Genomic DNA, 14,491 nt, shown 5'->3' with positions numbered 1-14,491 from the left:
TTCAAGAATGAAGATGATTAAAGTGGGCCTAGTTCTGCAGTCAGAAGCCTATACTTAAGATCAGTAGCTAAAACAGGCCTCCAATTTCAAAAACTATGAATAGGTACCAAAGTGAGTTTTCAGTGAGTCAGCTATAAGGCATAATAATTCCTGCCTAACATCACATCATGTCCCTCCCTGACTTGAAAACTCACTGTCTGCCTAAGACCTCAATCTCCATCCCTACATCTCTCCCTTCTATTAGCTGTTGCCCTTTGTTCTAAAACCAAGGAAATCACTAAAAAAAGAAAGACTAAATAAACCTTTTTTATTTTTTATGAACAAAGTATTCCATTTGAGTAAAATTTGCCCTATAAATTCCATACTGCCTGGTGCACAGTAAATGTTAAATAACTGCTTACAATAACAGGGAAGAGAGAGCGCTTATAACTCAGAAAATGAAATTTTTATTTCTGATCTGGGCAAAATGAATCATGCTCCTTGCTCTCAACCTGAACAACTTAGAAATACTGTCTTTCTAAGAAGGCACAGTATAAAAGTTGGAATAGTGCAGGAAATAAAAAAAAAGAAAACTATCATTGATAGAGAGTAATTTAAAATCAAACTAGTTGACTGAGTTCTATCTAATTTATACAAGTTGCACAGCCATGATTCAGAAATTTAATCTATCATTTACAACAATGTGACAACTTTGGAACCATCATAAAAACCCCAAGGACCTCAGGTGGTGACTGCATGAAGAAATATACCTCCTATCTTTCTTTCTTCCTTTATTCATCATTCTCACATTACAGGTAAAGAAAATGAAGATGCTGGGGCACAAAGAGATTAAGTGCTTTGTCCAGGACCATATGCACAAAAAAATGGCTGAACTGTCATTTGAACCCATGTCTGTCTGACTCCAGACCCCAGGATCTCTAGAGAGCTACAGCTGCACTCTCTGGATACTTTCTTTCAAGTCAAATTTACACAGTTTCAGAAGAAATAGGTTAGGCTATACAATTGAATGAGCTCTCAGTGGATGTGTCGCCAAAGAGCATAGTATAATGATTAGACCAAAAAGTCACAATTATTAAATTAGAAGAACAAAAATGATAATGTTCCCACACTGATAAGAATGCAGTATGTGCACAACTCAAGGCATTGTTTATTGCTGTTTGGTAGCATCTATCACAATCTTTTTTTTTTTTTTTATCACAATCAAAAAAGTTAATATTACTTAGTACTTTAGAAAATAAATCCCAAACAAATAATTTAAAATTGTGGACAAAACAAAATGTATGGAGAGATCCACCTTACCATTATTTATCATAGCAAAAAATAAAAAACTAAATAAAAAACAACAAAAGACATTTCCAACAATTAGAACCACAAACCCAAAACCAAAACAACTGCTATTGAGTTGATTCCCACTCATAGGGACCCTACAGGACAGAGCAGAACTGCCCCATAGGGTTTCCAAAGAGCAGCTGGTGGATTTAAACTGCCAACTTATTAGTTAGCAGCTGAGCTTTTAACCACTGTGCCACCAGGGTGCCAATAGCTACGTTAGTATTGGAAGTTGATTCCATTAAATACTATGGAGACATGAAAAATAACTGATTATGAAGATCATTTTAAGAACATGTGAAAATGCTTATGATACATGTTGGTCCTATCCCTCAGCTCCAGCTACCTTACCCCCGAAGGTCAGCGAGAACAGAAACAACCTGACTCCAACCTGGATTCCCTAAATGTTAAGTCAGTTCAGTATGCTAAGCTGGCATGAACAAGGACTAACCCAATAAATGAACTGAATGTTGCTTCCTTGTCCTATCTCCAAAAACACATTCATTGCTACTAGAAAAGGCAGAAAGCTTAACTAAGTTGACCAAGTGAAATGAAAAATGATGTATTCAAAAAATGCACGACAAGATAAAACAAACCTACAACGATATCATTGGAGGGAAATAGTAAAAATACTTCCAATAATAAAAACTTTCTTTTTTCAATTATGACCTATTTTTTATATTTGTATAGTATGGTTCTGTGACTTTTCAAAAATAGTTCAATTTTTTTAATCTATACGGTCATTCACAAACACTCAAATTTAAGGTATGCATGTTTGCTTTTGCAAAATCAAAGATATTATAACATAATGAAGATAAAAAGACATTTTCTTTGCCACCTAAAGCATCATTATTTTACTTTTTTAATCTAAAATTTTGTAATATCTTTCCTACTATTGCTGTACTCAATTACTGCAAGCCTCTGACTAAGGTGCTAAAATAAGCATATATTGACATATTTTCTATTTTGTACAGCTCTAACTGAATATTCATGTTACCAATAAAAACTTGGTGTAGTCTCTCCATAGTCTAATATCATAAATGACAATCAATTTACAAATAAAATCCAAAAAGACAAATCCTTTCTTCTTCTACCAAGAAAGTAAGTCAATCAACTAAGACTAAAATTACTAGTTAAAAAACAAAAAAAGTGCTTGCTTTGGCAGCACATATACTAAAATTGGAATGATAAAGAGAAGATTAGCATGGCCCCTGCACAAGGTAGGCACACGAATTCGTGAAGTGTTCCATATTTTTGTTCAGCAGAGTATCAGGATACGAGAAAAACATACGTTGGATTCCTCTATGCCAACAAAAAGAACATCGAAGAGGAAATCACCAAATCAATACCATTTACGGTAGCCCCCAAGAAGAAAAAATACTTAGGAATAAATCTCACCAGAGATGTAAAAGATTTATACAAAGAAAACTACAAAACACTTCTGCAAGAAACCAAGAGACCTACATAAGTGGAAAAACATACCTTGCTCAGGGATAGGAAGACTTAACATTATAAAAATGTCTATTCTACCAAAAGCGACCTATAGATTTAATTAAACACTGATCTGAATTCCAACGATATTCTTTAATGAGATGGAGAAACAAATCACCAACTTCATATGGAAGGGAAAGAGGCCCCGGATAAGTAAAGTATTACCGAAAAAGAAGAACAAAGCGGGAAGCCTTATTCTACCTGATTTTAGAACCTATTATACCGCCACAGTAGTCAAAACAGCCTGGTATGGTACAACGGATACAGAGACCAATGGAACAGAATTGAGAATCCAGACATAAATCCATCCACATATGAGCAGTTGATATTTGACAAAGGCCCCAAAGCAGTTAAATGGAGAAAAGACAGTCTTTTTAACAAATGGTGCTGGCATAACTGAATATCCATCTGCAAAAAAATGGAACAAGACCCATATCCCACACCATGCACAAAAACTAACTCAAAATAGATCAAAGACCTAAATATAAAATCTAAAATGATAAAGATCATGGAAGAAAAAATAGCGACAATGTTAGGAGCCCTAATACATGACATAAACACTGTAAAAAACATTATTAACAATGCAGAAGAAAAACTAGATAACTGGGAGCTCCTAGAAATCAAACACCTATGCTCATCCAAAGACTTCACCAAAAGAGTAAAAAGACTACCTACAGACTGAGAAAAAGGTTTTAGCTATGACATTTCCGATCAGTGCCTGATCTCTAAAATCTACGTGATACTGCAAAAACTCAACTACAAAAAGACAAATAACCCAATTAAAAAATGGGCAAAAGATATGAACAGACACTTCACTAAAGAAGACATTCAGGTAGCTAAGAGATACATGAGGAAATGCTCACTATCATTAGCCATTAAAAAAAATGCAAATCAAAACTACAATGAGATTCTATCTCACTCCAACAAGGCTAGCATTACTTCAAAAAACACAAAATAATAAATGTTGGAGAGGCTGTGGAGAGACGAGAACACTGATATGCTACTGGTGGGAATGTCAAATGGTACAGCCACTTTGGAAATCGATTTGGCATTTCCTTAAAAAGCTAGAAATAGAACTACCATACTATCCAGCAATCCCACTCCTTGGAATATATCCTAGAGAAATAAGAGCCTTTACAGAAACAGATACATGCACACCCATGTTCACTGCAGCGCTGTTTACAATAGCAAAAAGATGGAAGCAACCAAGGTGCCCATCAGTGGATGAATAGACAAATAAATTATGGTATATTCACACAGTGGAATACTACACATCGATAAAGAATAGTGATGAATCGTGAAACTCTTCATAACATGGAGGAATCTGGAAGGCATTATGCTGAGCGAAATTAGTCAGTTGCAAAAGGACAAATATTGTACAAGACCACTATTATAAGAACTCAAGAAATAGTTTAAACACAGAAGAAAATAGTCTTTGATGGTTACGAGAGGGGGCAGGGAGGGAGAGAGAGAGGGGTATTCACTAATTACATAGTAGATAAGAACTACATTAGATGAAGGGAAAGACATCATACAATATAGGCGAGGTCAACACAGCTGGACTAAACCAAAAGCCAAGAAGTTTCCTGAATAAACTGAATGTTTTGAAGGCCAGTGTAGCAGGGGCGGGGGTTTGGGGACCATGGTTTCAGGGACATCTAAGTTAATTTGCATAATAAAATCTATTAAGAAAACATTCTGCATCCCACTTTGGAGAGTGGCACCTGGGGTCTTAAATGCTAGCAAGTGGCCATCTAAGATGCCTCAATTGGTCTCAACCCACCTGGACGAAAGGAGGATGAAGAACACCAAGAACACAAGGTAATTACGAGCCCAAGAGATGGAAAGGGCCACATAAAGCAGAGACTGCATCAGCCTGAGACAAGAAGAACTAGATGGTGCCTGGCTACAACTGATGACTGCCCTGACAGGGAGCACAACAGAGAACCCCTGAGGGAACAGGAGAGCAGTGGGATGCAGACCCCAAATTCTTGTAAAAAGACCAGACTTAATGGTCTGACTGAGACTAGAAGGACCCCAGTGGTCATGGCCCCCAGACTTTCTGTTGGCCTAGGACAGAAACCATTCCCAAAGCCAACTCTTCACACAGGGATTGGAGTGGACAATGGGTTGGAGACGGATGCTGGTGAGGAGTGAGCTTCTTGGATCAGGTGGACACTTGAGACTATGTTGGCATCTCCTGTCTGGAGGGGAGATGAGAGGGTAGAGGGGGTTAGAAGCTGGCAGAATGGACATGAAAAGACAGAGTAGAGGGAGGGAGCAGCCTGTTTCACTAGGGGGAGAGCAACTGGGAGTATGTAGCAAGGTGTATATAAATTTTTGTGTGAGAGACTGACTTGGTTTGTAAACTTTCACTTAAAGCACAATAAAAATTAAAAAAAAAATTCATCAATGACAGTCATATAATTATAGTATAGCTTGAAATTTAGAAAAAGATGTGAATATATTATTTATAAACATAGCTACAGGATCAAAAAATCCTCGTGTTTATATATTAACTACATTATGTTCTTCAGTTAATACAGACACTTTAAAAATTGGCTACCAGATGTCAATTTATGCCGTTGTCGTTGGACAAAGCTGTTAACCATTGTTTCTTGCTCATCTACAGATAAGGATAATCCTTTCTCTCTGTTAATAAAAAATGCTTAATGATTAAACAAAATACTATTTGTAAAACAGCAAGTACAATCAATGGATATTTCATTTTTATTCTTATGATTATTAACAGAAACCCTGGTGGTTAAGTGCTACGGCTGCTAACTAAAAGGTTGGCAGTTTGAATGCACCAGGAGCTCCTTGGAAACTCTATGGGGCAGTTCTGCTCTGTCCTATTGGGTCGCTATGAGTCGGAATCGACTCAATGGCAATGGTTGGTTTTGAGTATTAACATCACTACTGTACATATTCTTTATCACATCATAGTTTAAACTTGTTAAAACACTGTCGTTAGATGCCATCGAATCAGATCTGACTCATAGCAAACCCATGCACAACAGAACAAAACACTGCCTGGTCCTGAGCCATTCCCACAATCACTGCTACATCTGAGCCCATTGTTGTAGCCACTGTGTCAATCCATCTTGTCAAGGGTCTTCTTCTTTTTCGCTGATGCTCTACTTCACCACCTTTGATGCCTTTGAATTGTGACAAAGAATATTGAACATACCATGGACTGCCAAAAAAAGTGAACAAATCTGTCTTGGAAGACGTATAACCAGAATGCTTCTTAGAAGTAAGGATGGCGAGATTATGTCTCGCATGCTCTGGAAATCTTATCACGAGGGATCAGTCCCTGGAGAAGGAAATCATGTTTGGTAAAGTGGATGGTCAGCAAAAAAGAGGAAGACCCTCAACGAGATGGAGTGACACAGCGGCTGTAACAATGGGCTTAAGCATAACGATGATTTTGAGGATGGCGCAGGACGGGGCACTGTTTCATTCTGTTGTACATCGGGTTGCTCTGAGTCGGAACCCACTCGACAACGGCACCTAACAACAACTGCTACTTTAGAAAGCACAATGTCCTTATCCAGGGATTGGTGCCTCCTGATAACATGTCCAATGTAAGCAAGACAAAGTCTCACTCTCCTCACTTCTAAGGAGCATTCTGGCCGTACTTCCAATACAGATTTGTTCGTTCTCACAGTCCATGATAATTCAAATGCATCAACTTTTCTTTGGTCTTCCTTATTCATTGTCCACCTTTCACATATATGAGATGACTTAAAACATCACGATTTGGGTTAGGCGCATCTTAATCCTCAAAGTGTCAATATACAACTGCATTAACCCTGGTGGTATGATGGTTAAGAGCTATGGCTGCTAGCCAAAAAGATGGCAGTTCGAATCCACCAGGCACTCGTTGGAAGCTGTATGGGGCAGTTCTACTCTGTCCTATAGGATCTCTATGAGTTGGAATTGACTTGATGGCAATGGGTTTTAAAAGTAAATTATTCACATTAAATGGACATTAATGTTTTAAGTCATAAATGGCTTCTAATATGTAAATTGATAATTGGCTAATTACATTCATGATCCCAGGTAACTAATGAATTTACAGAAGGATCTTGCACTCAAGTACCTATCTTACAGTTCCTTTCAGTCAAGCCTGTCCTAGGCAAGGGAATACACTGAATTCTGAACTGCTGAAGGTATTTAAACACATTTGTGGAAAATATGTTGCAAATATGTTATAAATTTTCTTCTTTTATTAAGCAGAACTTGGTGATTTTGATTTAATCATTCCCTTAGGTCTCAATGCCATCACTATAAACAGTGATTTTTACCATCACCTAGTATATTTACACACAATGGATTAGATGTGTGCTGATTCTGATAATGTTTTATGAAGATCAGAAAACACTCAGGAGACAGATATGCTGATCTTCGATTCAACTATTTCACATGGACAGTCATATTATCCAGCGCTGAACAATTTTACTGCATATTAGTACTACGTTTTTATGAGAAAAAAAACCACAATTTGTAACAGTATTAAACCTATAAACTGCAATTCCCCAAACTCCTGCCCTATTGCTCATTTTTTACTACCGTACTTGATGATATAATCAATACTTGTTCACTCCTGAGGGTATGTTTTCTACCCAGTCACTCAATTAGAACTCCGTCTCTAATTCTGACTCTTTACAAACTCTTGAGCAAAAAAGATAACAAGCAGAGTGTGAATCACCTTCCATGTCTACTAAAAGAAGCATCTCAAAGTACTTTCCATTAATATGCATGTATATACAGACCATATAATCATCTACAGATGGAAGAGGAAAAAGATAACTGATATTTACTGAGTGTATTTTATGATCCAGATACTACATTTAGTATGATACATACATTATATCATTCAATCTCCAGAGCAACCCAGTGAGGTCATAAATAACTTAAGATTCAGAAAGTAACCTGGTGAAGGTTACTTGGCTAGTATCTAAGTTCTAAAGCCTATGAGCTCTTTAAGGCTAAAGGCTGGCTAGCTCTGTATTCCAGGGCCTACCACCGAGCCAAAAAAAGTGAGTCTTTCAATGCTTAAGAATAAAGTGACTTTTGAACTCTAGTTGATCCAAGCCGAAGCTCTGCTCTCACCAAAACCAAAAACACACAAACAAAATTACAAAACAGAAACTCTCAGGGCTATGCATAGCAGTGTTACCTGGAAGAGGGTACACACAGGGACAAAGCTATGTACTTTTTAACAGTAACATTTACTTGAATTTAACTATACAGAATGCCACCTGTTAACAGGAGGGAGGCGCATGATAGGCTTAACTGAAGAAACAAAACTACGTCCATGTTTTATTAAATCAGTAGAAAAACACAAATAATTAAAAAAAATTCCTTTTTGTAGGTTATGTTTGTAGTTTATTTGATTCTCAAGGCTTTCTGCACGTTTGGCATGGTAATAGGGACTTGTTTACAATATTTTACTTCATAAAACTCTAAAGCATTTTTCTGGAACTTCAGCAGAAAGAGAGGACAAGCCACCCATTTTTGTTTTACTGTTTTTTGCAACCATTAGACAGAAAGTGCACACCTTGAGGCTCCTCCCTGGAAGAACTGCTTGCTACTCACCAGAATCTGTATGTTCAGGTTTGCTGGCTTCCATCTATAAACCGGCTGTTGGTTGGTCCCATTTTAGACTTCTGAGTTTCTTTGGGCTTTGAGGGCATTTTAAGCTCTTTGTTTTTAATATCCTTTCAGGTAATGGGAAATTTTAGAGTAAGGAAGTTTTTGAATTCAAGATGATTCTTTATGCACCACTGTCTCTGCCACCACAACACTATATAAATTACAGATATAGAAAATCAATTGCGAGAAATAAGATACTCTGCTCCATGAATTATAATAATGTCATCTTCCATTATCCCAACAAAAATGTTCAAAAACAAATGTAACACAAAGAAAGATGCAATTTCCTAATAAACTATTTTCTTCTGTATTTTAGACTTCTAACTACATTGACTTCAATTTTCCTCTTTGGTTAAGTGCTACGGCTGCTAACCAAAGGGTCGGCAGTTTGAATCTGCCAGGTGCTCCTTGGAAACTCTATGGGGCAGTTCTACTCTGTCCTATAGGGTCGCTATGAGTGGGAATCAACTTGACGGCACTGGGTTTGTTTGTTTGTTTGTTTGTTTTTAATCCTCTCAAATGTATCATAAAACCAAAAAACCAAACTTGTTGCTGTCAAGTCGATTTTGACCCATAGCAAGCCTACAGGAAAGAGTAGAACTTCCCCATTGGGTTTCCAAGGAGCAGCTGGTGAATTCAAACCGTGGATCTTTTGGTCAGCAGCTGAGCTCCTAACCACTGAGCCACTATGGCTCCCAAATGTATCATAGCCTGTATAAACTTCTCTGGCATAGTATTCGACGCAGAGCAAAAATTACAGAAAAGCCAAAGGGAAGAGGGGCTCTATGAGTAGAGATTTCCCCCAGTCAGGGGTCGGTGCTTAAAAATCCTCCACAAAATATATACTGTATATATCTGATATATTTATCTACCCCAGCTCGCCTACAAAAATGACAAATATATACATCACTTTAAGTTAGAGTTAGACACAGAAGAGTACCTAATAACTATTTAACAGAAATAAAAAATCTCATAGTTTTGATTATTTACATTCTGTATGTTTTAAAGTATTAGAAACGGAAACAAGAAAAATTTTAGGACACACTGATAGATTAATGATCAGACATGCACTGAGCACCTCATAAGTGCAGGTACATGTAGTGGTTATCTCCATTGCCAAAACAATCCTTTGGGACATGATATAGGCCAGGCCTGCCATGCTCAGATTCTCCTGGGCCTGGGACACACCACACAGATAACTACCTATGGCCACTGACTAGTCATCATTAGCCACATGTGCTGGGGCTGCTCTTGTGTCATAGTTAAGCATTGTTACATAATGTGGAGATAATGCAACTATATGGTAGATCACAAAAATGATTACATAAACTCAGATATTAGATTGTTTACAGAATCACATATAAAAAAATCATCCTAATGATTCAAAAAAGTTCCTAATTAGTCTTTCGGTGATCAGGAAGGATACCACCTTGTACTGGCTTACCATTTCCCTTCCATGGGTATGTTTACCATGATGGAATTAGAGACCTGAAAAGCTAAACTGATCAAATATTCTCTACTTGATACCACCTGAATCCTTTGCTTTAAGCAATATCCTTAAAATTGACTGCAGAAAGGTATAATTTAAGTATCATCCATGTGCCTAAGCATTCTTTCTCACCGATATTCAAACCCTGTCCTCAGCGGAACTATCATTTCCATTTTTCAGATAAGAATACCGAGTTGTAGAGAGGTCAAGTAGCTGTACCAGTTAATAAGGCTAGTAATTTAGCAGGGACGTGATCTATCTGAACTAAGGTCTTTTGACTCCAGATCCATTTTGGGTTTTCCATTTAGGATTTCAAGCATTCAAGATATTAGAAAACTGTGTGAGGCACTGAGCATTCAGCAGTAATAAGACACGGTCCTTATTCACAGGGAGCAAATAGTTTAATGGGGGAAAAAGACCATTAGTCAGGAAATCACAATGCAATGATGCAAGTGGTATGATAGGGGTAACCGAGTAAAATAACAGTGAATCTTTTGCACAGACATGGAAGGGTTAGAGAAAGCCTTGCAGGGGAATTGGTGCCTTAAGTAGGAAAAGTCTGTGATTATATTCCTAGTATAGTCTGAAAGTACCTTTAGACAAAATAAACAAACATGCAAACTCCTTTGTAAAACAATCTTATCATTGTTCTTTGAGACCATAATATTTGGCTATTCCATGACTACAGGAATATTTATGTTCTGGAAACAAATAACATTTGACAGAACGAAACCCTGACATATGACGTTCTGTGTTAGATAACTTCTGTATGACCCAGTGAATACATTAGTGATGGAGTTGACCCAAGCCGGGGAAAGGAAATCTACACTGGCAACTCAGGGGCTTTAGGAAGACAGAGAAATGGAAACGAAGGACCTAGAGATCATGAAGTCCTGGGTTGGTCACAAACTCAGCAATCTGGACCATTAACTTTACTAGAATTGCATTTTCATTTGTAAAATGAGAGCTTGCTCTATCAATGTCTCTTAATGGGATACCATTGACATTCTGTGAAGGACAGTTCTTCATTATGTAGAGCAATTCCAAAATCATAAGACCATTAGCATCAGTACCCTCCCTCAAAATGCTAGATGTGCCCCCATTAGTGAGACAGACAAAAATACCCCTATTCTACCCACTTCTAAATGTCCCTATCCCCTTATGGAGAATCATGCCTGGTTGAAAACCAGTAGGCCTCCAGGTTCCTGATTCTGCCATCTGTAACCGTGTTTATGCCCATCAGAATAATAGCATCTAGTTATTGGGGAATATGCCATGCTTTGATATACTTTCTTCACTTGAAAAAAAAATAATCTTTGAGTTGAGATTCACTAACTAAATTTTTATAAAATCACAGAGTTGCCAGCTGTTTGGGAGACTACCTAGTATAGAATTATCATTTTATAGATCAGACAACCTAGTGAAAATGTCACATAATTGCATAAGAATCAGGTCTCCTAACACCTTACCCAGAATACTTCTTTTATGGCTTCATACTTCCACTTCTCTTGCACCCCCACATTTTTCTAAGTTGCCTCCTACTACTGTAAAATGGGCATTTTGCAACTTTGAGGAAGTTTTCTCACAGAAGTAGAGTTCCATTTATTGCTCTCTAAGAGATCATCTACTTAGTAGCCTGTAGAGACATAAAAAGAAAAGTGCCTACCCTAAGGTGAGCAACTGTTCAGTTTCTCAAATTGGAGGCCCTAGAGCATGAAAAAGGGAACATTTTGCAATCTTTTTCTAACCAGTTTTATTATTTGGACTTCAATCATGTTGTATCAGTGGCAATTACCCTCAAATAGCTATTTCATGACTCCTGTAAAACTCTGCTTTATACATTTTTTTACAGAAACTGGTCTCATTAGTTGAGAATCTAATATCCATTCTAAAATAGGTGCAAACATGGGAAAACCACAGGAAATTAATATGCATACAGAAGGAAGATGCTTATGTGAGGAGTGTTAACTAACGTGACAGTGGTGGGCAACCAATAGGTTATTCCTAGTCATTTCCACCATTTGCCCCCTCACATCTTCCTGCAAGTATTATGAACTTTCATTTGTTTTTACATAGGAGGACATGTATAGAGTTGTTAGGTGCCATAGAGTTGGTTTTGACTCATAGCAAACCTATGCACAACAGAACAAAACATTGCCTAGTCCTGAGCCATCATCACAATCATTGCTGCGTAGGAGCAATTTGTTGCAGGCACTGTATAAATCCATCTCGTTGAGGGCCTTTCTCTTTTTCACTGACTCTACCTTACCAAGCATGCTGTCCTTCTCCAGGGACTGGTCCCTTCTGAAAACACGTCCAAAATATGTCAGATGATGTCTCACCATCCTCACTTCCAAGGAGCATTCTGGCTGTACTTCTTCCAAAATAGGCTTGTTTATTCTTCTGGCAGTCCTTGGTATATTCAATATTCTTCGCCAACACCGTAATTCGAAGGCATTAGTTCTTCTCCGGCCTTCCTTATTCATTGTCCAGATTTTGCACGTACAAAGAGAGAGCTAATATTTGTATAGTGCTTTAGGAATCACAAAACCTTTTAGGAAAACATGATCATTTGATTCTTATAAATTCTGGGCTCAGCCATTGCCATTTACAGCTGTGCAAACTGAGGAGTCCAAAAGGTTAAATAATTTGCCAAAAACACTACTGTTAGCAGTAATACAGTCATATCTTAAATACACATCTTCTCACTTGAGGTCTCAAACACTTTTCTTTACCCAAGACTCTCTCTCATTTATTATGATTTCCTTGTGCCCCCACAATACCCAAAAGAGACACTGACATAACACCTCATTGCACTTATTAATATGCCTGCTTCCTCACACCAGATTGTGAGCTTTTGTAGTCTACCAACCACATCTGCCTCACTTTTCTACAGCCAGCACTTAGCACAATACGAGGCACATCACTGGCACTTAATAAATGCTCACTGAATGCATAAAAAAGAATGCCAGCTCAGGCCTAGTTCCATATTTTCCTCGTTAAAAATTAAAGGTTAGTGGGTACAATTATTAGACATAGTGCATGGTGAAATGATGTCATTCCTAACTAACGCAATGAAAATTCACGTGGAGATTCAGGTTGTAATATGTTCAATATAGTCAATTTGTGTACGCTCATTACAGTTAATTAATAAATGAGTAAAATGCTAAAAATACAGAAATTAAGATAAACATTTTTGCAAAAATTCTATTACTGGTTCTAAATTTCACATCATATTCCTATTCAATGGTACTGAAAGACGGGTTATCATTACACATTAGTGTGAATGAGGAGGTCAAAAGATAAACAGCTTTTAACATGGTTTATATAGAAAAAAGTTAGAATTAAACCAACTCGATAGCAACGGGTTTGGTTTTTCAGGCTTTTTATCTGTATGAAACAGAAATACCCTGCCAAAATATACAAATATCTCCAGAGAACAGACTTTCTATCAAACATTTATTCATTCATCTCTTCAGCAAGCATGACTATTCTATGCCAGGCACAGAGAACACAAGGAGCAACTTCAAGGAGCTTGTAGTCTAGTTCTATGATTTGCATACTTTTTAATTTTTTTTCCCCCAGATAACTCTTTTTTTTTTTTTCCCCTCAAGTGGAATCTTACAGGAACGTCAGCTCCTACGTAAAAGAGATAAGACAGAGGCACCTCCGACTAAAAGGGATATGTGGGAGGGAGGTGGAGGAGCCACAAAAACTCAACTTCCCTTGTTCCTTAGAAGCCAATTTCTCTCCAGAAGTCAATTAGAAAACCACTGGTCTAGACTTCCAAACATCTGGATTTTCGGCAAATGTTTAGATTTTCCTTCTGTCCATATGACAGACATCAGTATAAGTACAATGTTTCTGTTCATTCTCTTGTCAATATGCATGTCACCCTCTGCTTTTTCTCAAATCCCCTAGCCCTTTATTGTTCTTTTTTTACTCTTCCCACTCACTATTCTTCCATTCTTTCCATCCCCAGCATGCCGCCTCCCACATTAAAAGCACTGTACGCCTGTCATGATTCTTAGCTACATGTGGTAAACAAAAAAGCAGGTCCCATTTTTCATAGAACCTTGGGATAGTGGATCTGTGCAGAGGCCCCCAAGTGGAAGAAGCTGCAGCTCAGACTGAAGCACTGGGTTGTATATAAAACGCAAACAGAAGCCACTGCACGTGGCTCATAAGGAAGGGTTCTTTATACAGTTTGCGGAACAGACTACGGGGTGGGGGGGAGGGTATTGGTTCTGTGCCAAGGTGTTTCTGTGTTAGGATTTCACGGATTTATTATTATTGTTATTTTACTTTCAATTTTATTTATGGAAAATAGTACTAAGTAAGCATAAAGATAAAATTTAAAATCATTCAAGTGTTCCTGTCAGAGCACTAGAAGGTTTGATCACCATTTGATGGGACAGTGACCCTCTGACAGAGCGGTCAGTCCGGGCTATTCCTTCAGCCCTCAAAGGGGCTTGATCTAAGACTTCAAAGCCAAGGCAGTAGTGACCCTGTCACTGACAT

The 14,491-nt window shown here is 37.7% G+C and overlaps 1 protein-coding gene and 1 non-coding gene across 2 annotated transcripts in view; one reads left to right on the top strand and one right to left on the bottom strand.

The window, feature by feature from the left end:
• The window catches only part of MMP16 (matrix metallopeptidase 16), a 293,871-nt gene that overhangs the window by 214,040 nt on the left and 65,340 nt on the right, over positions 1 to 14,491 (bottom strand). The window lies entirely within an intron of this gene.
• Positions 2,479 to 2,585, top strand: LOC126059096 (U6 spliceosomal RNA). The gene has a single exon (XR_007513360.1). It is a non-coding gene; the product is annotated as a U6 spliceosomal RNA (small nuclear RNA).

Source organism: Elephas maximus, chromosome 15 (assembly GCF_024166365.1).
Source record: "Elephas maximus indicus isolate mEleMax1 chromosome 15, mEleMax1 primary haplotype, whole genome shotgun sequence".
Taxonomy (NCBI): domain Eukaryota; kingdom Metazoa; phylum Chordata; class Mammalia; order Proboscidea; family Elephantidae; genus Elephas; species Elephas maximus.
Note: the sequence above shows the minus strand (reverse complement) of the source record. Positions and strands in the feature narration are given on the sequence as shown.